The 25,000-nt window shown below is 40.5% G+C and overlaps 1 protein-coding gene across 1 annotated transcript in view; it reads left to right on the top strand.

Moving 5' to 3' along the window:
* The window catches only part of SLC37A3 (solute carrier family 37 member 3), a 737,607-nt gene that overhangs the window by 308,953 nt on the left and 403,654 nt on the right, over nt 1-25,000 (top strand). The gene's annotated exons all lie outside the window — the stretch shown is intronic.

Here is a 25,000-nt window from a genome sequence, read left to right as displayed (position 1 = left end):
TCTCGCCTGTTCCTAGTACCAAAGAAGGGGAACATGTGGAGACCAATTTTGGATTTATCTATCCTCAACACTTATCTGGACATTCCCAAGTTCAAGATGTTGACGTTACAGCAACTGTTACCTCTGCTGGGCAAGGATCACTGGATGGTAACTTTGGATCTCAAGGAAGCTTACCTTCATGTGCCCATAAGGCTAAGTTGCAGAAAGTATTTGCGGTTTCGAACTGGAGATTTTCATTATCAGTTCTCTGCATTGCCCTTTGGCTTATCTACTGCGCCCAGAGTATTCACAAAGGTTCTGGCTCCAGTGATAGCTTACTTCAGGCTTCAAGGCATTCCAATTTATCCTTACTTGGACGACTGCCTGATTCTGGCTCAAGAAAAGGAACACCTTCTACAGCATCTGGAATATGTCATAGCAGTGCTAAGATGCCTAGGGTATTCTGTGAACGAAATAAAGTCCAGTCTAGTACCCTCTCAAGACATGTGCTTTCTGGGTGTGAGACTGAATACAGCAGCCCAGATGGCCTTTTTAACCCCGGACAAACAAAAGAGTCTGTCACTTTACTTCCATCAACTATCTCATCAGTCCGTGCTGACTGCAAGGACAGTCCTTCAAGCATTAGGGTTCATGGCATCTTGTATTCTGGTGCTTCCCAATGCCAAACTGCATATGAGGAAGCTGCAATGGTATCTCAAAATGTATGGACACAGCACTGCCAAGATTTGGACACTGTCATTCAAATAATACCTTGCCTTCAAAAGGAATTCTTGTGGTGGGCTCAGGAATGTCACCTAAACAAGGGACTCTCTGTGACCCGCCAGAGGCGAAGTCAGATTTTAACGACAGATGCCTCGGACACTGCTTGGGGAGCTCATCTAAATGGAAAGTGGATACAAGACAAGTGGCCTGCCAGACTACAGCATCTACATATCAACATGAAGGAGATGTTGGCAGTCCAGTTTGCATTGATGGCGTTCAAGGAGTTACTTCTTCCAGGGCAGGTGTTGATTCTGACAGACAACACAACTGTCATGTGGTACATCAACAAGCAAGGGGAACACATTCTTCTCCTCTATGCAGGCAAGCAATGATTTTATGGGAGACTGCGTTAAGCCTGCAACTGACTCTTCAGGCAAGGTTTCTGCCAGGAGCACAGAACTCCCTAGCAGATGTATTAAGCAGACAAATCATGGATCCCCACGAGTGGAAACTGGATCTTCATGTATTTCAGACATTGACAGTGTCATGGGGAACTCCAGACATAGATCTGTTCGCTTCTCCACTAAACCACCAGCTGCCAAAGTATTGCACAAAGGGGTTTCATCACACAGCTTGGAAAGTGGATGCTCTGTCTTTCAGTTGGAAAAACCTTCATGTCTATGCCTTTCCACCTCTGCCTCTTCTTCCAAAGGTATTACTAAAGGTCAGACAGGACAGGCCAAGGATGATTTTGATAGCTCCAGATTGGGCTCGGCCACACTGGTACCCACTTCTAAGGAGTCTTGTAAAGAAGCCTCCATGGCCTTTACCTCTGATTCCTCATCTGTTATCTCAGAAGGACGGTCATCTGCTCAATGTCAAGCTTCAATCTCTTCATCTCACGGCTTGGCATATTCTGTGTTGAAGCATGGTAGGTCTCAGCTTCCTCAACAAGTTTTAAATGTGATTATGGAAGCTAGAAGGCCTAGTACTAGGAGAGTGTACGCAGAAAAATGGAAGAGATTTTTATTTTGGAGTACAGCAAAGAATTTGGAGATTTCAGAGCCTAATTTGAGTGTGGCTCTTCAATATCTTACTGAATTATTGGACAAAGGTTTGTCTTTCTCTTCCATAAAGATTCATGCTGCAGCAATTTCAGCTCACTATGATTGTGACCCACCTTTGTTTTCGCATCCTTTGTTCAAGCAGTTTCTTAGAGGGGCAAAGAATATCAGACCCCCACGTAGAGCTCCTACTCCTGCTTGGGATCTCAATTTTGTGTTGGAAAAACTTACTCTACAACCTTTTGAGCCTGCAGCTACTGCTGAATTGAAATATTTGTCATGGAAGACTGCTTTTCTGTTGGCTATTACTTCTGCAAGAAGGGTGTCTGAGTTGCAGGCCCTTATGGCAGTTGAGCCCTTCTTGATTTTCCATAAGGACAGGGTATCATTACGTACTAATCCTTCCTTTATGCCTAAGGTGGTTTCTCGTGTGGCTTTAAACCAAACTATTCATTTGCCTACGTTTTTTGCAGATCCTCAAAATAAAGGGGAGAAGATTTTGCACACTTTAGATGTACACAGGCAATTGCGCTACTATTTGAGCAGGACTAAAGATTTTAGGCAGTCTCAGCAGTTACTTGTTTCTTTTGCTTTAAGTTCACAGGGCAAGCCTGTGTCAAAACAAACTATTTCTAGGTGGATTGGCTTTTGCATTGCATTTGTTATTCCCATCATGGCAAAGAGGTTCCAGCTGGGATTAGGCCTCATTCCACTAGGGCTACTGCCACTTCAACAGCATTTCTAAGGGTGGCAACTAAGGATATTCTGGAGGCAGCTACTTGGAGTTCAGTGCATACTTTCTCTAGGCATTATCACCTGCCTATATACTCTAAGACTAGAGCTGGTTTTGCCACAGCTGTTTTACAAGGCATGTTGTCAGCTCCTGCTACTTTATAATTTGCCAGCCTCCCTTACCTCTGCTTTGGGATTCTACCCAATTGTCAGGACTGCAGCAAGGGAAGACGAAGAACATAGTACAGTTTTGTACCTACCATAAATGTAGATGTTCGAGGATTCCCTTGCTGCAGTCCAATTTACCCTCCCTCCTCCCCTCTGTGTTTCAGGGTGGTTGTGTAGGTGAGTTTACATGCTTATATTTTTGTATATATTACTGTATATATTGTACATGTTTTTGGTGCAGGTTGTTTTTGGGACTTGTCTTTTTGGGTCTTCTGACATCTGGGGCAAGAAAAGACTGAGGAAATGCCGTCGGTCATGCGCATTAGTACCCTGACGTACTGACGTCAGTCTAAGGCGCCATGACCGACGTCAGCCTTATACTCTGGTATTCGGGCCGACTGGGACGCGGACTATACCCAATTGTCAGGACTGCAGCAAGGGAATCCTCGAACATCTACATTTATGGTAGGTACAAAACTGTACTCTTTGTGTCTCACTGTGGAGTTGCCTATGACCAGGGCTTTTGGTTTTGATGTGTTTTGCCGTATGGGCTTATTTGCTGAGACACTGGTGTGTCTGTTATGTGTAGTGGATTCTGTTTACTTTGCAGTGTGTGCAAGTGGTTTGTGCTTGGGAGAGGTCTGATCTTTTGATAGGCTTCTCTCAAGTACCTCCATTTACATGGGTTTATGTGCTGTGACCTTGTTTTGTATGAGAGGTGATGTCTGTATGCTGACAACCTGTTTGATGTCTGGTTTGTTATGTAAGAGAATTGATTCCAAATTCATAATGTAATTACATCTGTCACATATTGTATTTGTTTGTTTTATGAGTAAGTGATTGTCAGTATACATGAGGCAATTACTACATTGCCTCAGGATGTCCATGTCAATCAGGCTGGCCGGAGAAATTGTTGGAAACTTACTGTCCATTATGGCAGGTTTTTACGTAACTGCTATTGGGGAGTGGGCTAGTTTGACCAGATTTGCTCTAGGATTATCAAAGGGGCTAATTGTGTTGAAGCCTAGGGGTGAAAACTATGGCAGCACTTAAACTAATCCTTAGTGGTTCCCCATCACCCAATCTTTCTACTGCCTTTTGGCCATGTTCACTACTGTAATGTGGTGGAGCAAGCAGTGATTTTCACGACTGAATGATTTCTTGAATTGCTGCATGTGTAGATGCCTGCCTGAAGGTAGCTCTGGGTGAGAGGGCATATGGCTAATTTGCATAGGCCTCTCCCCCAGAGTGCTTTATTACCATTCAGCATGGCTGTAGAGCCATCCCTATAATGGTGTTGCACATCTTTTTTGCTAGAGCATCATGCGGGACTCTTTTAGGGATGTTTGAGCTACAGAAGGTGTACACATTGCGGTACCTTTACGAAATCCCCCCATAGAGCCTGTTAGGAATGAAAAGGTAGCATTGCAGAAGTGGTATGTCCAAGGTTAAGTAAAGACTGGATCTAGATGATTATGACTGTTGAAGGTACACCCCGACTCCATGTACAAAAATGATAAGAAAGGGCTGCCGATGTGTACAAGAGATGACCAAATATTTATCCAAACAGGTGAACAGAAAGGTAACAAACGTAAAAACAATGACAGCCAATGGAGGTAAAGCCACAAGAACACTGGTTTAATGAGTGTTTTCATTCCAGACATAAAACAAGACCTTCATTAGCTTAAACAATCACTTGCCATTTCCTCTTTTATAAACTTGTCCACTGCCACCATGTGGCAAAAAGGTTAATTACATGAATGTACAAATAATTTGCTTTTAAACCACACAACACAAATACATTATAGCCAAATTAATATAAATAAATATCTGCACACCAAAAATACATATTTTCTATAAAAAATGTTAAAAAGTAGTAACAAAAATCTTAATTTAGCTGTTCCAAGTGTTAACAGCTATTTATTGTTCATAGGTTGGTACTAGGCTATCTGCCCAAAAGGCATTTATAAGCCTAGCCAGAATGTGTTGGCTTTCGCCGCCCCCTTAGATTAGTTCCCTGTGCCTCTGTCCAGTAGAGCCACTGAAGTGATCCCTGAGGTAAACTTTCTGTTTTCCATCCACTCCCCAAGGTTTCTTTTGAAGAGTGTTAGCGAGGAGCTCTGCCTAATGTAGATTGGGATCTTGTTCCAAAGCATGGGAAGTCTCTGGGACAGGAATCTATCCCCCCAGCACGTCCTATTTATTGTTGTGGTGAGGTTTAGATCCCTAGAGCGTGTCGCTCGAAGGGATAAGGCTTTCTTTAGGTGGAGCATGTCCATCAATTCTGGGTTGGACCTGGCCTTGTATGTCAGGCAAAGATCACCTCTGAGTAGGTGCTATGCAACCGAGTACAACTGGAGTTTCTTCAGTCAAGCTGCATAGGGCATCTGTTTGGGGCCAGTGATCCTCTTGATGAGATACTTCTGTGGTCTTTCCAGCTGTTGCAGGTGTCTTGTAAGGTACATCCCAAATGGGGCGTTGTACTCTATGATGGGTCTGATGAGTGATGAGTAGAGGGGCACAGTGACCTCTTCTGATCTGGATGCGAACCCTTTTGTGATTAGGTGGGCCACATAAAATGATTTTCTAACCACTTTGGCAATGTGATTATCAAAGGTGAGATTACTATCTACTTGAGTCCCCAGATCCCTTATTACGTCTTCCATATTTAGGGGACTACCACCTATGTGGTAGTTTGTGGGTACTTTGTTTTGCCATGATTTTGAAACCAGGTATCCGTGTCAGTGAAACTCTTTTGGAGGATGTCTGTGTCAGCCGGAGAGTCAATTGTAGCCCCTAGTTTGCAGTCGTTTGCAATCTTGGTCAGCCATAGTCCTCCTGTGCTTGCCTGTACCTCTGAGAAGTATATGCCGAACAGGAGGGGTACTAGTACTGAGCCCTGGGGAACTCCACTTGTAACCGGTTTAGAGTCGGACCTAGCTCCCACATCTCTCACCATGTGGGTTCTGTCCATGAGCCAGTTGGCAACTCATCTTGTGACATAGGGGTTTATGTTCAGGCTGGTGAGCTTGTCTATAACACCAGAATGGGGAATGGTGTTGAAGGCCTTAGCAAGGTCTAGGTAGGCTGTGTGTACCACCTTTCCCTCGTCTATAGCCTTGATAACTGTCTCAAAGAAGTCCATCAGGTTTAGGAGGCATGATCTGCCCTTAACAAAGCCAAACTGGGTAGGGTCCAGTGTTTGGAGGTTCCCAATGTCTCTGTTAATGAGCTCCATGATGATGCGCTCCATAGCCTTCCAGACCAAGTTAGTCAGGCTTATAGTGCGATAGTTTCCGGGGTCTGTTGTGGCTCCACTTTTGTGGAGTGGAATAACCGTTGCTGTGCGCCACTGTATGGGTATGTAGCCTGTGGAGAGGCTGAGTTTGAACAGTGTGTTTAGGTGAGGGGTTAGTTCGTCTTTGAGCTCGTGTAGGACGCAGCCTGGGACACCGTCTGGTCCCATTGATGCTGTGTTTTTGGCTTTGGAGAGGGCTGTTTTAACCTGAGTGTCTGTGATTTCGGGGACTCTACATTCTTCTGGTATGGTTATGGGCTCTTTTGGGGGTGAGAGGGGGGTGAAGTTTGCGCTGAACCTGTCTGCTGGGATGTTGGCGATATCGGTCGGTTCAGTGTATTTTGTGCCACTCTGCACTAGCTCCGAGCAGATCTGAGCATTGCCACTTAGATTCTTGACATAGCTAAAGAATGCCTTGTGGTTATCTTTGGAGTCCTTGGCGATTTTTGTTTCAAAACTCGCCTTGGATTATTTTATGAGGAATCATAGTTTCTTGCCGATACTGATCAGGGATGTCTTCCCTTCTTGGGATTTTACTCTTTTCTGTACTAGTTTCCTCCTTCTATTGTATAGCTTGTTTATGGCAGGAGTCCACCAGACTGGTTTGCTTTTCTTGGAGGAGTGAGTCTTGGTTTTGCTTGGGATGGCACAACCCATGCATTCTTGTAGCTGCCAGTAGAATGCATTAGTAAAGGATTTTGCAGCTTGGACAGTGTTATCCTTCAGCATAGGAGCTTTGATACTTTCCACCTCGGTCTTAAGTAGCATGAAGTTTGCTTTTGAAAAGTTTTTCACAGTGGTTTTCTTATCCAGGGGTGGGGGCGGAATATGGATATCCAAAGTGATTTGTTTATGGTCAGATCTAACCAGCGAGGGGTTGACCACTGGTGTGGAACACCAATCGCCCATGTTGGTGATGACCAGATCCAGTATGTTGTCACCTCTGGTGGGAGTTTTGACCAGTTGAACCAGGGCGTTTGAGTTTATAAATTCTATGAAAAGATGGGCAAGGGAGTTAGTACTTGAGTAGTTCCCCCAGTTAATGTTTGGGTAATTGAAATCACCCAATATTAGGGTGTTTGGTAGGACCTTTATGTTTCCCAGTGTTTCCAGAAACGTGGAGTGGGGGTCCTGGGACATGATGGGTGATCTGTAGCAAGCTACAATTTGAATTGCAGTTTTGCCCATTGTTAGTTGCACATGGATGATTTCTGAAGCATCGTACTGTGCCACTAACCTGGAGGTGTGGGTATCCTTGATGAATATGGATACGCCCCCGCCTTTTGTATTTCGGTTTGGGTTCTGTGGCCGAAATGTATGGTATGAGTTTTAGCCTGGTAGTGCTGGGGTGGTCTCTGGAGCCTTAAACCAGGTTTCTGTTACTGCACATCTGTCGATTTTCTCCATACTGAGGAGTGCCTCAGTCTTGTAATCTTATTTCTGTTTGGGTGGGTTAGAGGCATTCATTTCATTCTACCAGTGAAGCTCCATGGCTTTTATCCTGTCATGCTATTCCCCCTATTATATTTGGGCTACCTTTTCCAAAACAAAAAAAAATAAAAACTTTTTATATTGCACACAGTCCTTAAGTGCTTGCCCAAGGCGTTGGTCAAATCAGTCATTTTTTACAGTGTATAAATGTTGTCAACATTTGCTCAGTCTTACCCACATAAAAACAAGGACAAGAGGAGCACTGTACCAGATATACTCCCCCTGAAACTAGAATCAAAATGAGTATTGGGGGCAATACTTTGGGTTACCACCTGTCCCACTTTGCGAGGGACAATCCCTCTTTGGGCAGTTGTATCCTGCATAAAAATTTTAAAAATGGCAAATGTTCTGAGATATTAGGACAAACATATTTCTTATGTATAACGTAATAGTTGCATAAAACAGTTAGTCTGTTTCTGAAACACCTAAATGTAATAAACTGAATAAGCAACTAAAATGCTACAAGAATAAGCGTTTATTTAGGCAAAAAAGTGAAGTTCTGCCCTTTGTAATGGACATGGGTATGTTTTGTCTTGCAAAATCTGACGTTTGTACAAAAAATGTCCCACTTTGGGCATTTGAAAAGTTGGCAACCCTAGCAATACTATGTGGATATCCTGTCTCATTAATGTTCTCCATGTCTAAATTGAACTTGGTTGCAGGATCGGCATCAGTGCATACCCTGTTGTCAGTTTCCTTAATGGTTTTGTTAATCTCAAACAAGACTTTTTTTTCCCCTTTTTTATAAGTAAACCGTGGCACATCCAAAAACAAAGGACTAATTCCTTGTAAAAGTCCCCTTAACATTGAAGTTTCTACTGTTGTTTTCCAACACCATGGTTCTAGAAATTTTTTTTCATCTTTCCTGTAACTGGGTAAGTTAAATGGATTTCTAATCAAGTATGGATATCTGGTAATTGTATCTCCTGTCACCTCTTTGTAGCAGATGTCAAGCAGAGCCTGTGGTTACCCCATGTCTAAAAACATTGTTTTTAAAAATTCACACTCTTCCAGAAATCTGTGCTGTTCAGAGACCAACCTGGACATTCTTACCAGTTGCACTTTTGCAATGTTTTTCTTCTGCCTCAAGGGGGGTGAGTGCCGTTAAAATGAAGCAAACTTTTGAATAAGTAGCCTTATGGTAAATACAGGATTCAAAGGAACCCACACCACAATTACTGTATAAAAACACATCCAAACAGCTCATCCTGTCTTTATTAGTTTCACTAACTAAACTCAGGAAATCTATAGTTTGGTTGATATAACATAGAAATTCATTCAGCATATTAAGAGTTTCCAGTCCGTAAAATAAAAATGTCATCCAGGAATCTCAAATACTATGAAATGTAATTCCAAAACTTAGACAAATACAAAGTTGTGTTCCCTCCACCAAAGTAAAAATCATGCTGCAGTAGCCCCCATTCCTACCGCCCTAACTTGTTTACAATATTCATGCTTGAAATATACAAAATTATTTTTAACACAAGATCCACACATTCACAAATGATTCTAATATTATTTTTACTTAATTTGTACCACATCTCAAGGCCTTGTAGAACCAGTCCCTTCCAGTGTCATGTGGTATTTCCAAATACAAGTCTGTGACATCAGTGGTGACAGTCAGATGCAGTGGCAGAAGCAGCTTGCAGAAAGTGCCAGGATCCTTAAAACATGTTTTTTGTCAATTGGCCTTAAGGTGAAAATCCACAAATGTAGTCATTGTCGCAGTCTTTAATCCTGCCACATAGGTGGATTGTTAACAGATTTCTGAGTTTTGGGGATTCCAAAAATGGATGGCACTATCGCATTCTCAACCTTCATATATTCAGCAAGCTCATTTGTGAACCCCAATTCAACACCTAAATTCATTTAACCATAGGTCTGTCTTGGAGCAGCTAATATTAACTTCATTCAGCGAAGCCGAAACAAAACAAGTCTTCCATTGTTCAAGTAACATAACATTTTTTGAATGTATAGATAGATAACCATAATGTCCCCCTCGCCCTTTTAGGGCTTCATAATACAAATGGACTTACATTCTTAAAGCTTTTTCAACAGTTTATATTCATGTGGTGTCAGGTTGTGGTACCTTCTCCTGTTAGTGATATCAAAACCCCTCAAATCATTCTCGCACAATTTTTCAAACAGTACCACAGATGGAATCAATGGAGGGTTAAAAGTACTCTTGTGTACTAAGGCTGCCTGGTGCAGTTGATGCAGTCCATTGTTCCTTTCAAGAAGCAAACTCAAACTCAGTTTCCTGCAGTATAATTGAAGCTCTTTCAGAGTACTAGTAACCCCCAGCTTCTTAGAGGGAACAAAAGTAAACCCCTTTGACAACAATTTGCCATGTGTTGGGGTAATTTCCAAATGACTATAGTTAAATATTTTGAAAGTATCAAAAAATGTTACAGTACCTTGTTGACTGGTGTCTCTGGTGGTTTTAGGGGAACTTTGCTCCAATGTCTGCCCCTTTTCCATCCAGTACTTCTGCGATGACCCCCGGATGAGCACCTCTACTCCTGATGATAGATTGGATCATTTCTGGTTGTTGACATATCCCCCTGATTGCTGCTGGTTTATAACCGGTGGGATCTCTGGGGGACAAAGTGTCATAAAAAATACATTTCCTGTCCACTGTCTTCATTGGCTGGATGAAGTAACTGAGATGGAATAAAGACAGGGAGATATAGGGTCTATATGATATTATCACATCCTTACAAAAGTGAATGATAATTAATCGACCCCATGTAAATGAAAACTTACAATGTCGAAACCTCAGAACAGCAACTTTTTTCCAAGGGAAAAAAAAATCGCTGTTCCAAAAAAAAAAAAAAACTTTAAAACATTGCATAATCTTGGGGGCTTCGCCCCCCACACCCCTTACTTAAATATACCAACTCTGAGATCGCACTACAGTGCCAAAAACGGCACAGTAACAGCAGCATCCAAGCAAATTTTTTCCCAGGGAAAGAATTAGCTGAAAAGCTGCTTTGCTATTTTGCCATTCCGTTCCTTTAGATTCGATCAAGACGCATTTGACAGAGTGCGTCTGTGATAACGCAATAGGAACCCGAGCTATACTGGTGCAGTAGAAAGAAACTCTGGGGAAACTGAAACAGAGGTCGAGATTGAGAAAGAATTCATAGTATCATATTGTAAAGAATAAGTTATTAAATACTGAATCCGTAGAAGACGGGATCTGTCCTGTTGTGTATGGGACTTCACCCTGATGGAACATGTATTGATACTAGTAACAGACTCACTTCACCAGCCCTGAGGCCGGTGTCAGCCTGTATATCCACAGCATTTTTATTCATTACCAACTTCAGGCACTAGCTTGCCATCCGCAACCTCATATGGTTCTGAGGAATGCAGGCTAGTTCATATTGGAGCTAGGATTACTGTGGGATATTTCCTACGCTCTTGGTGACCTGGCTATGGAACCTGATGAAACTGAGTGACCATTTTGGCAAACAGAGATATAGATAATAAGTCATTTACTTCATACAGCTTCCCTGACACTAAATGACCCATCCTTTGCAGGGTTCTCTTTGGACCGATCTGTGGCCTTCTTGCCTTCTGTCCTTCAGAAGTGCTGTAATAAGTACCTTGAGAAGAAGGCAGAAAAATGCCGTGGTCATCCCATCCTTGTTGCTGTTCTCATGGATACCATCGTTTACATACATACATATAAATATTTACATGTGTACAAATTATTTCAAGCATAAGCAAAAATACTCTTCTACCCTATTCGCATAATAAGTGTCCAAGTTGTTCTTAAAGCAAATAACTAGTTAGACATCCAAATTATATTAAAAGTATATATTGCTTGCTTCAGCTACTCACTCGGAGAACCACTTGGTATATATCTTATTCCTGTATAATCACTTTTCTCCAAAACTTTTGTGATGTTCGTCGTGTTACCCTGCTGCAGTCATCACACTTGGGTTATCCTGCCGTCAGGCGGTCCCGCAGTTGACCCGAATTCCAAAGTCTTGGTCCGGCGTCGGTTGCTGTCGCTTCTTCCCTGACGTCATTGCACCAGGGGTATATAAGAGGCATCCAACGCCATTTTCTTCAGTCTTTCTTGCCGCACGGTGCCCGAAGCAGAAGCAGTTCACAAGTGCCGGTCGGCCGACACCTGAGATTTTCGATTCGAATTTCAGTCTGAAGTCTTCACTAAAGCTAAGTACCCCATTGGGGAACATTTTCTTGCCTCAGTCCGGTGTCAGAAAAAGTTAACAATTGCATTTCTTGTGGAAAGCAAATACCTCATAAGGACTTCCATTCCTATTGTATTCCTTGCCTAGGCCCAGACCACAATGTCACAGGTTGTCGGTTTTGTGCTAGGTTTAATAAACGAACTATCAAATGCCATTTTGACTTCGCACGACACTACTTTAGTAGGAAATTTAATTATATCATGCCGTCGGAGCAGCGACGACCGGCATGCATAAAAAACGCACGGATAAAGATAAGCAGCCTAGGAACAGGCCAGACTCCGAGGCCTCTGCTGGGCCTGTCGCCAGTTCTCCGGTTTTCAGTGAAGCGCCTACGCAGCCCCTGACGACCGCAGAACTGGAACCCCAGACAGCTGCGGATTCTCAAGCGGAGTCTACTAGGCCGACGCAGCCATCTTCATTAGGCCCTTCCGACACCGGAGCAGAAGTAGACCCCGGTGCAGTGGAAACACCTTCGGTTGCAGAAGGTGTCTTCAGACCGACTACACTCTCCATTAAATCTTATGCTAAGCTTAAAACTCCTTTAAAACCAAAGAAGACTGTACATCAATCTACAGTTCAAGGCCCCATGCCTAAGAAACAGATGCTTAAGATGGCCGAAGACTTGATTACCCTAATCAGGGGTTCCCATCGCCCTCCTGATAAAAGACCAAGACAAGAGGAGGATTATGCTTCCTCTGACCAGGCTTCACTTTCCTCAGATTCTTCTAAGGAACAGGATTACACTTTTCAACCTTATGAAGACTCTGATGCTGAAGACGCTATTCCCTCAGCATCTCCCCCTGAAGACTACTCCTTTGGGGAAACTTTACATACCATAAGGGAACATTTCCACTGGGAAGGCCAGGACTACTCTGATTCTAAGAAAAGGCTCCGAGAGTTTATTTTACTACCCCAGCACAGACCTCTTGCTATCCCTCCAGTTTTTGATATTGTGGATGATGTTTACTTGGAGTCTAGTCTAAATCCAGACTCTCTACCTCCTGCTCCAGCCAAACCAGACAGATACTACAGAGTACCTGACTCTCACAAATCCCTTTATAAAAGCCCTGTGGCTGACCCAGAAACAATTTCCCAGGGTCCTAAGGGAGCTAAAGCTTCTCTGGCTAAAAATCCTGTGCCCTCTGAAAGGGATTCCAGAGCCCTAGATAGATGGGGAAAGAAAATATACACCTCAGCAACTCTGGCTATGAGAGCATTAAATTGTCAGTTTCACATGGCAAAATATCAGCAATTCCTAATGTCTCAATTAAAACAAAAAATGAGCACACATACTGAACAGTCTGAATTCAAGGAAATGCAGGTTCTGTTGCATGCAGCTGAACAGGTGGGCAAACCTACTTTACAATGTGACGAACAAACTAAAGAAAGATTTTTATTACTTAAAATATACACAGATTTTTCATGAATTGAAACATCTGTTATCACACACACTGCATCAGAACCTACTATTACTTATTAGTTTAACTTGGTTATATTTGTATCCACATTAAATGCAATTGGTTAATATATATTTTTAAAAAATATTTTTCATTATTTAAAATTTGATTGTATAAAATTTGATTATATAAAATTGATTTTCAATACAGATGGAATAAAGTGCATTGTGATGAACTAAAATGCATTATGTATACTAGGTGAATGTGAATAGTGAATGTTCAATAATATGCATACAAAGTTTAACTAAACATAGTTAAATAAGTATAGAAAATTATAAAAACTATTGTTATACACCACAGTGGCATCCTTGTATCCAAATATACAAGATTTATTCTATTCTAGAATCAGGAAAGGTTTCAAACTAATGCTAAAATCTTGTGGCATCAGTGAATATCTGCCACTTGCTTTCCAATAAGGCTAAGAAAACTTTCCAGTTGCCTCCTCTTGCACTGCAATCAATTTGTTCAATAATAGAAAATTTGAATGTGTGTTCATGTCCTCTACTGAATATATGTTTGTATAAAGCATTCTTCATATCTCTTTTCTGAATCTTCTGAAACAATAACAGAAAGTGTAGCCATGGTTTTAGGCAAACAACCGAAATGTGTATTCAAAACAGCTCCAAATATTAAAAAGTTATTGGAGAGGACAACACACACTGAGAAATATAAGAAAACAATAAAGGGAACTTCGAAATGTGGTTCTTGTAGTCAATGTAGATATATTAATGAAGTGGCATGTATTAAGTTAGAGAACATCCACAAGACACACATAAAATGCAGGGCAGGAAATTGCAATACTCAACATGTAGTATACCTTGCCTCATTAGGAAAGACTGAGAGGAAAATTAAAAAACGAGTATATGAACACTATTACAAGATTCAGAAAAGAGATATGAAGAATGCTTTATACAAACATATATTCAGTAGAGGACATGAACACACATTCAAATTTTCTATTATTGAACAAATTGATTGCAGTGCAAGAGGAAAGCAAGTGGCAGATATTCACTGATGCCACAAGATTTCCAGGCATAAATGATAGCATTAGTTTGAAACCTTTCCTGATTCTAGAATAAATCTTGCACCTTAGAATAAATCTTGTATATTTGGATACAAGGATGCCACTGTGGTGTATAACAATAGTTTTTATAATTTTCTATACTTATTTAACTATGTTTAGTTAACATTAACTATGCTACACCAACTTTGTATGCATATTATTGAACATTCACTATTCACATTCACCTAGTATACATAATGCATTTTAGTTCATCACAATGCACTTTATTCCATCTGTATTTATCGACTTATTATTATTTTTTAGTATGTATTTTCTATTATGTATATTGAAAATCAATTTTTTATATAATCAAATTTTATACAATCAAATTTTAAATAATGTATTTATTTATTAAATGTTTTTTAAAAAATATTTAAACTAATAAGTATTTTAGAAGTAGATACACAAAATTTTAGGAAGTAATTATATCTATGTATTAGATGAATGTATCATGAAAAATCTGTGTATATTTTAAGTAATTATTCTGCTTACTTTACAATGTGGATTTGATTCATTGGAAACTTCCTGTAGAGCAGCTGTTACTGGCTCTGTCATACGTAGACATGCTTGGTTAAAAGAACAAATCCTTCCTGATCATGTTAAAGCAAAATTATTGGATGCACCTTTACAACAGGATGTATTATTTGGTGTCAAAGCAGAAGAGGTTTTAAAGAAAATGGAGGATAAGGCAAAGTCTATGCGGATGGTCAAGGATTTTTTGCAGGTACAACCCCCTCGTTTTAGCAGAAATTGGCCAATGAAAAACTGGTCCCTTCCAGCTTCTGACAGATCACAGAGAGGCAAATACAGATGCCCAAGGGGCAGAGGTCAGTCACAAGGCCCTTACAAACCTCGCCAATGGGGTACTGCTACCCAGAAAGGAGGAGAAGACAGGCCCCAAGCTAGCAGAAGACAACCACAATGACTCGGTCCTCAAACTACCAAGCAAATCTCTCCTGGCAGCTCCCTTGGGAGGAAATTTAGCATTTTTTGCAGACAACTGGCACATCATCACAAAAGACAAATGGGTCCTAAACATTGTCTCTCAAGGATACAGATTCCACTTTCATACCTTACCAAGGAAAAAAATGAATGCCAAACCTGCCACCAAATCAATGGGCAGAGGCACAAAAACAAATTACAGCTCTCATGGACATGAGAGCCATTCAACAGGTACCTACACAAGAGCAAGGACAAGGATTTTACTCAAGACTCTTTCTAGTCCCAAGAAAGGACAAAGCATGGAGACCCATTCTGGATCTTTGAATTCTGAACACCTATCTGCAAGTACCAAAATTCAAGATGCTAACACTACAGCAGCTTCTTCCCATGCTGGGCAAGAATGCTTGGCTGGTAACGTTGGACCTCAAGGAGGCATACCTGCATGTCCCTATCAGACAAAATTGCAGAAGATACCTCCGCTTCATTGCAGGTTCAACGCATTATCAATTCTCTGCATTGCCCTTTGGCTTATCTACTGCACCCAGAGTCTTCACAAAATGCCTGGCACCAGTAATTGCATACTGTAGACAAAGAGGAATTCAAATATAAAAACAAAAGCACGGACAAGTGCCGAAAACAGTCCAACCAAAGCCAAAAGGCACTCGAGAAGTAACAAGAGGCTCAACTCCTTAGTTGTGCTTCAAACACTTATCAACTTAATGTGAGCACTCCAGAAACACGTACACACAATAAAAAAATTAATTACAGAACACAGTGCTTCATACAACTTCTTCTTTCTCTTCTGATGTAACACTAATGACATGAATGATTCCAATTTTATACATTTGACTTGACTAATACTAATTATTTAATTAATCAATAAAAAAACATTTTATACTTAAAAAGGCAACTAATAAACAAAAACACCCTAAACATTCTACTTACATATATAAACCAATATTATAAAAAAATTTAAAAAAACCACAAAAATATACAAACCTAAAAACAGCTAAACACCTAAATACTATTATAAGTACATTAAAATGCATAAAATATAAATATATTAATATATCAAATTTAGCAGAGTTAGCAGTAGTGTTTGTTAGTTCATACTAATATACTACATATTTACCAATTATTACTATTATGCACAACAAATATATATAACACAAATATAAAAAAAAAAAAAATTAAAAATTATGAATGAACCTAATGAATGCAAGCTTGTGCTATAAAAGCAGTACTAATACATAATAATTTAATATGTATTAATTTTAGCTCTGGGGCTTTAAATACTGGGGCAAGGTCCTGGGGGTTTAATTCAAATATACCCATACCTGGACGACTGCCTTATTCAAGCAGAAAGCAAGGACATTCTTTTAAAGCATCTGGCATTTGTCAAACACCTTCTAAGTTGCCTAGGGTACACAGTAAACGAAAAGAAATCAAAACTAGTGCCCTCACAAAACATAATATTCCTGGGTGCCAGCTTGAATACAACGGCCCAGATGGATTATCTCACGCCAGACAAGCAACAACAGCTGACTCAATATTTCAAAATAATGGCAACAAAGACCCAACTCCCTGCAAGAAAAATTCTGCAGGCTTTGGGATTCATGGCATCTTGCATACTACTACTACCATTTGCAAAACTGCATATGAGGAAATTACAATGGTACCTGAAAAGCGTATAGACTCAGCACAGCCACAGCTTGGAAACAGTGATGCCACTCATTCCCTGCCCTCAGCAGGAGTTTCTATGGTGGGCACAGGCATGTCACCTCAACAAGGGTCAGCCTTTCACCTTACCCACAGCCAGGCAAACTATGACAACAGATGCATCGGACTATGCCTGGGGAGCACACATGGCAGGACAGTGCATTCAGGGCAAATGGACTACAGATCAGAGACATCTGCATATCAATGAAAAAGAAATGGTAGCAGTACAGAATGCCCTAACAGCTTTCAAGGACCTCTTACACCCAAGACAACTAATAATAAAGACGGGACAATACCACAGTAATGTGGTACATAAACAAGCAAGGGGGCACACATTCCTACCCTCTATGCAGGCAAGCAATGACCTTGTGGAACACTGCACTGTCTTACCAGGTTCAATTACAAGCACAATTCTTGCCAGGAAAGAAAAACACATTGGCAGACTACCTAAGCAGAAACATCATGGATCCACACGAGTGGAAACTAGATCCACAAGTATTTGCAATGATAGCTCAAAAATGGGGACGCCCAGACATAGATCTGTTTGCAAGTCCCCAAAACTACCAACTTCAAAAATTTTGCACAAGGACATTCCATCCACAAGCTTGGAAAGTGGACACCCTCTCATTCAGTTGGAAAACATTAACAGTGTATGCCTTTCCTCCACTGCCTCTTCTAGCAAAGGTACTGCTGAAAGTCAGATTAGAGAGACCACAAATGATACTCATTGCACCAGACTGGCCATGCCAGCATTGGTATCCAATTCTAAGGAACATGGCCCACGGCCCACCATGTATTTTACCACAAATTCCTCGCCTGCTCACCCAGCGAGACAATCAGATTCTACGCAGCCAGCTCAAGACTTTAAACCTGGCTGCATGGCAAATTACCTAAACAACCAGCCAACACCTCTATCCAAAGCTGTTATGGATGTCATTCTGGAGGCCAGGAAGCCCAGCACCAGGAAAACCTATTCTGACAAATGGAAAAGATTTTGTGCCTGGAACCAGGCTAAAGGCCAAGATTGAACCAGTTTTTTTCAGCTGATTTAAAATTTCTTTCATGGAAAACTGCCCTCCTACTAGCAATAACCTCAGCTGGAAGAGTCTCAGCACTACAGGCACTATTGGCAGTGGAGCCTTTCCTCATTTTTCATCAAGACAGAGTCTCTCTACAAACTAACCCTTCCTTTATGCCAAAGGTGGTATCCAGTGTGGTCCTAAACCAAACCATGCATTTGCCCACCTTTTTCCCAAATCCCCAGAACAAAGGAGAAAGACTCCTGCACTCTTTGGACATTCACAGGCAATTACGTTACTACTTGGATAAAACTAAGGCTTTCAGAAAATCTGACCAGCTCTTTGTAGCCCATGCTACAGGATCAGAAGGAAAAGCTATCTCAAAACAGACCATTTCAAAATGGATAGGACATTGCATACATTTCTGCTACAAGCATCATGGGAAACCGGTACCTGCTAACATTAGGTCCCACTCCACCAGGGCTACAGCTACATCCGCAGCCTTTCTCAGGGGAGTGCCAACCAAGGATATTCTGGAAGCTGCAACTTGGAGTTCAGTGCACACTTTCACCAAACACTATCACTTATCTCTATATTCTAAGACTAGAGCTGGTTTTGCCACTGCAGTTTTGCAGGGCCTACTAGCTTCTTCTAACCCTGTTTAACTCCACCTCCCATCCTTAGCTTTGGGATTCAACCCAAGTGTGATGACTGCAGCACTCCATCTCCTCTGAACTCTATCCTCTGTGGTGTATTTGCTTGTGCCTAAAGGTATTGTTTTATTTTATCTAGCTATATATATATATATTTTGCCTACCTATTGATAACCCAAGTGTGATGACTGCAGCAGGGTGAACACTCGAACATCTACATTTATGGTAGGTACAAAACTGTACTTTTCTAATACCATGATGGGACTGGACCCCATTCCTAAGTGAAAGTATGATTAAAGCTCATGAAATTAATATTGTTTCAGTCTTTGATGTCAGCCAGAAGTGCTCTTCGCAGCACCCGCAATGTGCCCAGTAATGACTCCTCCTGTAGTTCGTACGGAGTTACATGTATTGGTAATATATCTAAATACCAGTGCAGATTCTTTTTTATAAGACCCGTTGCTCCTACTACTGTTGGAACTGTCACTGCTTCCTTTATTCCTCATTGCTCTTGTTTCTGCCTGCAAATCCTGATATTTTATGACTGTGTGTGTTTCTGTATGCAAGACACTGTAGTCACTGGGTGTAGTGATTTCAATGATCAATGCTATTTTTGTCTTTTCATGGACCATTATATCTGGTTTTCTCATATCGTATCTTTTTGAACTGTTGGTAATGGGTGATCCCATGTGATGGAGACTTCATCATTTTCTATGATGCTTTGCGGCTCATATTTCCAGTGTTTTGCAGCTACGTCAATATTATAATGTTTGCAAAATCTCCAGTGCAACAGTTTTGTCACATTATTATGCCTTTCAGTGTACAGTCCTTCTGCCATTAGTATATCACAACCAGCAAAAAGGTGTACAACTGTTTCCAATTCTGTTTTACAAAACCTACATTTGTCTGTTTCGCCCACATGTTCAATGGACTTTGCAAACCAACATGCACGTAACCTACTATCTTGGCCACCAATATTAACCTTTCATCTTTTGGTTTAAATTCGCCTCTCCTTAACCATTCCTGCATTTGATCGTGATCAACGTGAGATTGTTCCAGGAGTTTTCTATACTTGCAACTATATTTATGCATTTTTCACATTTCTTGCTTTCTCATCTGATCCTTCATGTTATATTCTTTCTTTTGTTTTTTAGTACATTCAGTTCCTACCTGATTTTTTATCCACTTCTGGTTTGATTTCCATACTCTGTTGATGCTGATTTGCTTCTGCTAGACTAAGAAAGGAAAGTTATCTTAGATTTAGTCTCCTCATGTTTCAAAGCTTTCACTATGTTTGGGTCTTATGAGGTCAGTAGATATGTATGCATTTCCACGATTGCAAATACATACATGTAATCAATTTCAAGAGGCCCATACCTCCTTTGGAACAGGGTATATATAATCTTGGTGTGCACTGATTTTTTTTATAAATCATTTGATGAGCACGAAGCATACTTCTTGTTTTCCTGTCTAATCTATCCAAAACGTTTGGGGCCAGTCAGTCATTCCAAAACTATAAGTTAGGGCAGGAAGAGCAAATTGGTTTCTAGCTTGGATTTTGCTCTTGGATGTCAACACTGTTTTTAGGATTAGTTTAAGTCTTTTAACATATTCCTTACTAAGTTTTATTCGTATTTGTTCATGTTTTATTGTTGGTCCTTCATCAATTCCCAAATATTTATGCACTCCCTCTTGCTAAAGTTCTTTTATATCACATTCTTATTGCAAACTGATGTTTTCTTGGTGCTGCAGCTTTCCTGCTTTAAAGGTTGCTTTTGTACATTTATCAAGGCCAAATGGCATTCTTGTATCATCTGAAAAAGTTTTGACTGCTTGCAGCTGTCCTTTCAGTTCATCTTCTGATGAGCTATACAATTTTAAATCGACAGAGAAGATGAGAAGTCTTTACACTTTGTTGTTTTCTAGGAGCCAAATTATAGTCATGGCCTAATCTGTTAAGTAGACAGCTTAATGGGTTAAGGGCAAGACAGAATAGCAGCAGTGACAGAGAGTCACCCTGGAATATCCCCTATTTCAGTTTTTATCCCTGGAGTAATAATTTGTCCTTTATCGTGGCTTAATTACAAAGTGGTTTGCCACTGTCTCATGATCACTGTAATGTAATTGATCAGTGTAGGATGTATCTTATACGTTTTTAAGCACTGTTTTATCCATGAATGTGGGATACTGTCAAACGCTTTTTTGTAGTCCGTCCATGCCATACTTGGATTCTTCCACTTTTTACAGTCCTACTGTATGATTTTATTTAACAACAAATGATTTTTTGTTCCATATGACTTTCCATTATTGCCCTTTTGTTCTGTTGCCACAATTGAGTTTTCTTCTAAATGGGTCATCAATAAATGCTTATTTTATACTTTTTCTTTATATTTATTTGTGTATCTTCTAAAGTTTTCTGCCTGTGCTGATATTTTTAGTTTATTATTTGTGATAGAGCACGCTGGGGCAGCCGCAGTAGTGCAGCGGTTAGCATTGTCACCTCACAGCAAGAGGTTCTCATGTTCGATCCTCGGCTGGGGCGTCTTCTTTGTGGAGTCTGCACGTCCTCTCTGAGGTCGTGTGGGTTTTCCCCGGGTGCTCCAGTTTCCTCCCACATCCCAAAGATATGCTGTAGGTGGATTGGACACTCTAAATTGGCCCTAGGTGTGAGTGTGTGTGTTCCTTCTGTGGAAAGTTGGGTGCCGGGCTGGCAACTCAACACTGTAATACTCCACTGCCAATCATGAGTGGACAGGTGATCCGCTGTGGTGACCCCTAACTGGGAAAAGCCGAAAGAAGAATAATTTGTGATAGAGCATGATGAATCCTGCCTGATCCGTTGTAATACTGCACATTGCTTGCATCACATCTATCTTTGAGTATTTTTGTTGATCTAGTCCCTTTTCTGTACTCTTCTAACATTGACAGTTCTTGTCTCAATTCCTTTATAGCTTTCTCTATTTGATACTTCCATGATAGTATTCGATTTCTCCCTCTTACTACCCTGTGTTCTTGTGGTAGAATTTTATCTGTTATTAATTTAGTTGCACAGTAATATATTCTGTTTACTTCTGTTATATCGCATGAATCTCTATGGACAGTCCTAATTACTGTGTTCATTTGTTTTATCAAACTGACTTTTTGGGTTTTATTGACCTTTTGCGGTCTATTTCTTTCCTTGATCTTAATATGTCTATTTCTATTAAATCAGACATCTCTCCTCTTGGCTCATTTTATAAAAACCTCTTGATAAAAAATTAATTCCAAATCATTAGCCAAAATAACTCCACTATAGAGGTTGTTCCCTTTGCCAAACTACTTGGGGTCACTTTTGATGAACACCTGAAATTCGACACTCACATCCAGCAAAACATTAAGAAAACCCATATAAAACTTGGTATGCTATACAGGAACATCCAATTTCTCTCTCCTCCCCCCAGACAAACACTTGCCACTACCTATCTACTCCCCTCACTAATGTATGGCGCTCCTCTATTAACTAACTTATCTGCCACACTCACTTCAAAATTGGAAGTCTGTTATAATAAGATTTCTAAATTTGTCACCAAAGCCAAATACTCCTCCCATCACTGTATTGCCCTTAATTTGTTACACTGGCTTGAACTCTCCAACCATCTAGACTATCTTCAGATTACCACAGCCCACAAACTAATCTTTCAACCCTCCACGTGCCCTGCTCTGTGCAACATCCTTCTCCCCTACACCTCACAGAAAACTTTCAGATCTACTCACCAAGACCTAATCTGTGTCCGAAAACCCAATTGCCTTGCTGGTCTGCTTCTGCTATCCTTTTTCTTAGCAAAAAAATGGAATGAATTCTCTTCCTTCCTTTCTAAGGACCTGTGCAAACTTTGAAAACTTTAAATCTCAGTTACATTCCTCCCTTTACTCTAAGAAAATGCAGCTGCATTCTCCCCACCTAGTCCTATAAGTCTCTCTCCACCTCTAAACCCCTCTCCAGCTATGATCTATAGGCTACCACACATATGTACACATTGTAAATATCAAATTTATACCATGTACCTAAGAATCTACACCTGCTCTCTAACATGAAATTTAACTGTAAATTGTTCATTAATAATATTGCGTCTGTATCTAAAGGTAACCTGTACCTAAAAAATTGCACCTGCTGTCTAGCATGAAACATAATTGTAAATTGTTCTTCTTTTCTATATTGTATCTGTATCTAAACTTCGTAATATGGAGCTTTTCTCCCCGGGCCTCCACTGAAAATGGGCTCTCTGAGCCCAGTGGACAATCCCCGGTCATCAGACTGGAAATAAATAAATAATTTTCTTCTAAACTGAGGGCACATTTTTTGTTGTTCATTTCCTGCGGGCATTTTGTAGCAAGTTCTATAGCATCTTCCTGTGGCACATTCTCTTCAGTTTCATCCTGTATCTTCCACTGCTCTGTCATATTGGGAACTCACTGACCTATCACTCCTCAACATGGACTGTGTCAGAGTTGCCACAGTTTCCTGTTCCTTCCCTTGCTGTCCATCTTCAAGTGAACATTTATACTGGTTTCCTGTGGAAGGCTCCAAAATATCTTCATATCAGAGTAAAAAAAAGTCACAAATAACTTTGTCATTTAGATCTACACAAGTGTAGATTAAATGAGATCCAGTGGAGTCAGCTCATCATGGGACAGACAAAAAAGAAATCACATACATAGAAAGACATAATTTAAAACAACACATAATAATACTGCCACCATCTTATAAATCAACTCTGCACTTAAGTATATAGCTGCATTATATTCCTAGAAACACACACCTGTTAAAATACTAAAAATGCACATCTAGCAACAAAGTCCAAGTAATTGTATTGCACATGATCCATGTACAACATTATGGGTAAACTAGCACATATCAGTAACAGCTGAAGAAAAAAATATGCACCTGAGTTAGTAGTATAAATTATAAAGGTTGGCTGGGCTTAAGTAAATAATAAAATAATATTGTACAGTGAATGGGAAGTCCCAACTTCCTGACCTGTCAGTGATCAGACCTAATGTTGGAATTAAGAAGTCTGATCATCTTTGGATAAAACCTGTCTGAATTTAGTTGTCCTGCATCGAATAATGCGGTATTTTTTACCCAATGACAGGCTCATAAACAGACTGTTTGCAGGATGAGTTGCACCATGTAGTATTTTGGTGGCTTTCTTTAGGCTTCTCGATGTATAAAGATCCTGGATTGTGGGCAGACTAATGCCAGTTATCCTCTCACCACTCTCTGCAGTGATTTCCTATCTGCGACTGAACAGCTCCTGTACCATACTGAAAAACTGGATGCTAGGATGGTTTCAGTTGCTGTCTGTAGAAGGTAAAAAGTGCCAACAATGGTAGTTTGCCTTTTTGAGTCTTTTCAAAAAGTGGAGACGTTGGTGTGCTGTTTTGACTTTGTGGCAGGTGTTCCCTGACCAAGAAAGATCATCAGAGATATCAACTCTGAGAAATTTGGTACTGCATACCCTTTCCACTGTCTCGCTGTTGATCAGGAGTGGTATATGGAGTGTTTGCCTCTTCCTGAAGTCTATGATGATCTCTTTTGTTTTACTTACATTCAAGTCAAGGCTGTTTCTTGCACACCAGGCAATCAGTGTGTTAACCTCTTCTGTGTATGCACTCTCGTCCTCTCTCCTGATGAGACCCATGACTGTGGTGTCCTTAGGAAACTTAATGATTTGATTAATTCTGAAGTTTGCTGTGCAGTCATGGGTTAGGATAGTAAGCAATAGAGGGCTGAGAACGCAACCCTGAGGAACACCTGTGTTGAGTTGTGGTGAGTGTTATGCTCCTAGAGGTATTTTTGCCCACACAAACCTTCTGTGGCCTGTTTATCAAAAAGTCCAGGATCCAATTGCAGAGGTGTCTGCTGATGTCCAGATGTACTAGCTTACTGATCAATTGCATAGGGACAACTGTGTTAAATGCTGAGCTAAAGTTGATGAAGGCTCACTAGAAGCAACACCAAGACCCTCAATACTGCTGCCATTAAGTCTGCTAGTGACTGCCGTATGAAATCCCACCAAAAGTCCTTTATTCATCCGTGGACTATTAGCTCACCATTCAGCTATTAGTATTTTTTGGTTGTCTTGTAAGACCTACAAACCTGATACAAAGCAGCAAAAACATTCTATTGTCCAGTGGGGCATAACAGGTGGCAACTGTAAGCTTATAATTCAGGTCTTATCCATTTTAAAAATGTTTTTTTTAGCCTAGAAGTTCATTTTAAATAAGATATTTTGTATGTCTCTCGACCGGTAATGGCGTCAAACGGGAGTTGACGTAAACACTGATTCCAGGAAGAGCGAAGATTTTAAAGGGACCACCGTTAACTTTTTTCAACTCGTGTTTGTGTGCTTGCATTTCTACCTAGTGTGATGGAAGGAAGGCGAAAAAAGTCTGTGCATGAATAAAGGTCTTTTGGAGAGATTTC

This window comes from Protopterus annectens, chromosome 11.part0 (genome assembly GCF_019279795.1).
Source record: "Protopterus annectens isolate FY-2018-M chromosome 11.part0, PAN1.0, whole genome shotgun sequence".
Lineage (NCBI taxonomy): Eukaryota > Metazoa > Chordata > Ceratodontiformes > Protopteridae > Protopterus > Protopterus annectens.
This window is presented reverse-complemented; position numbering and strand designations above follow the sequence as displayed.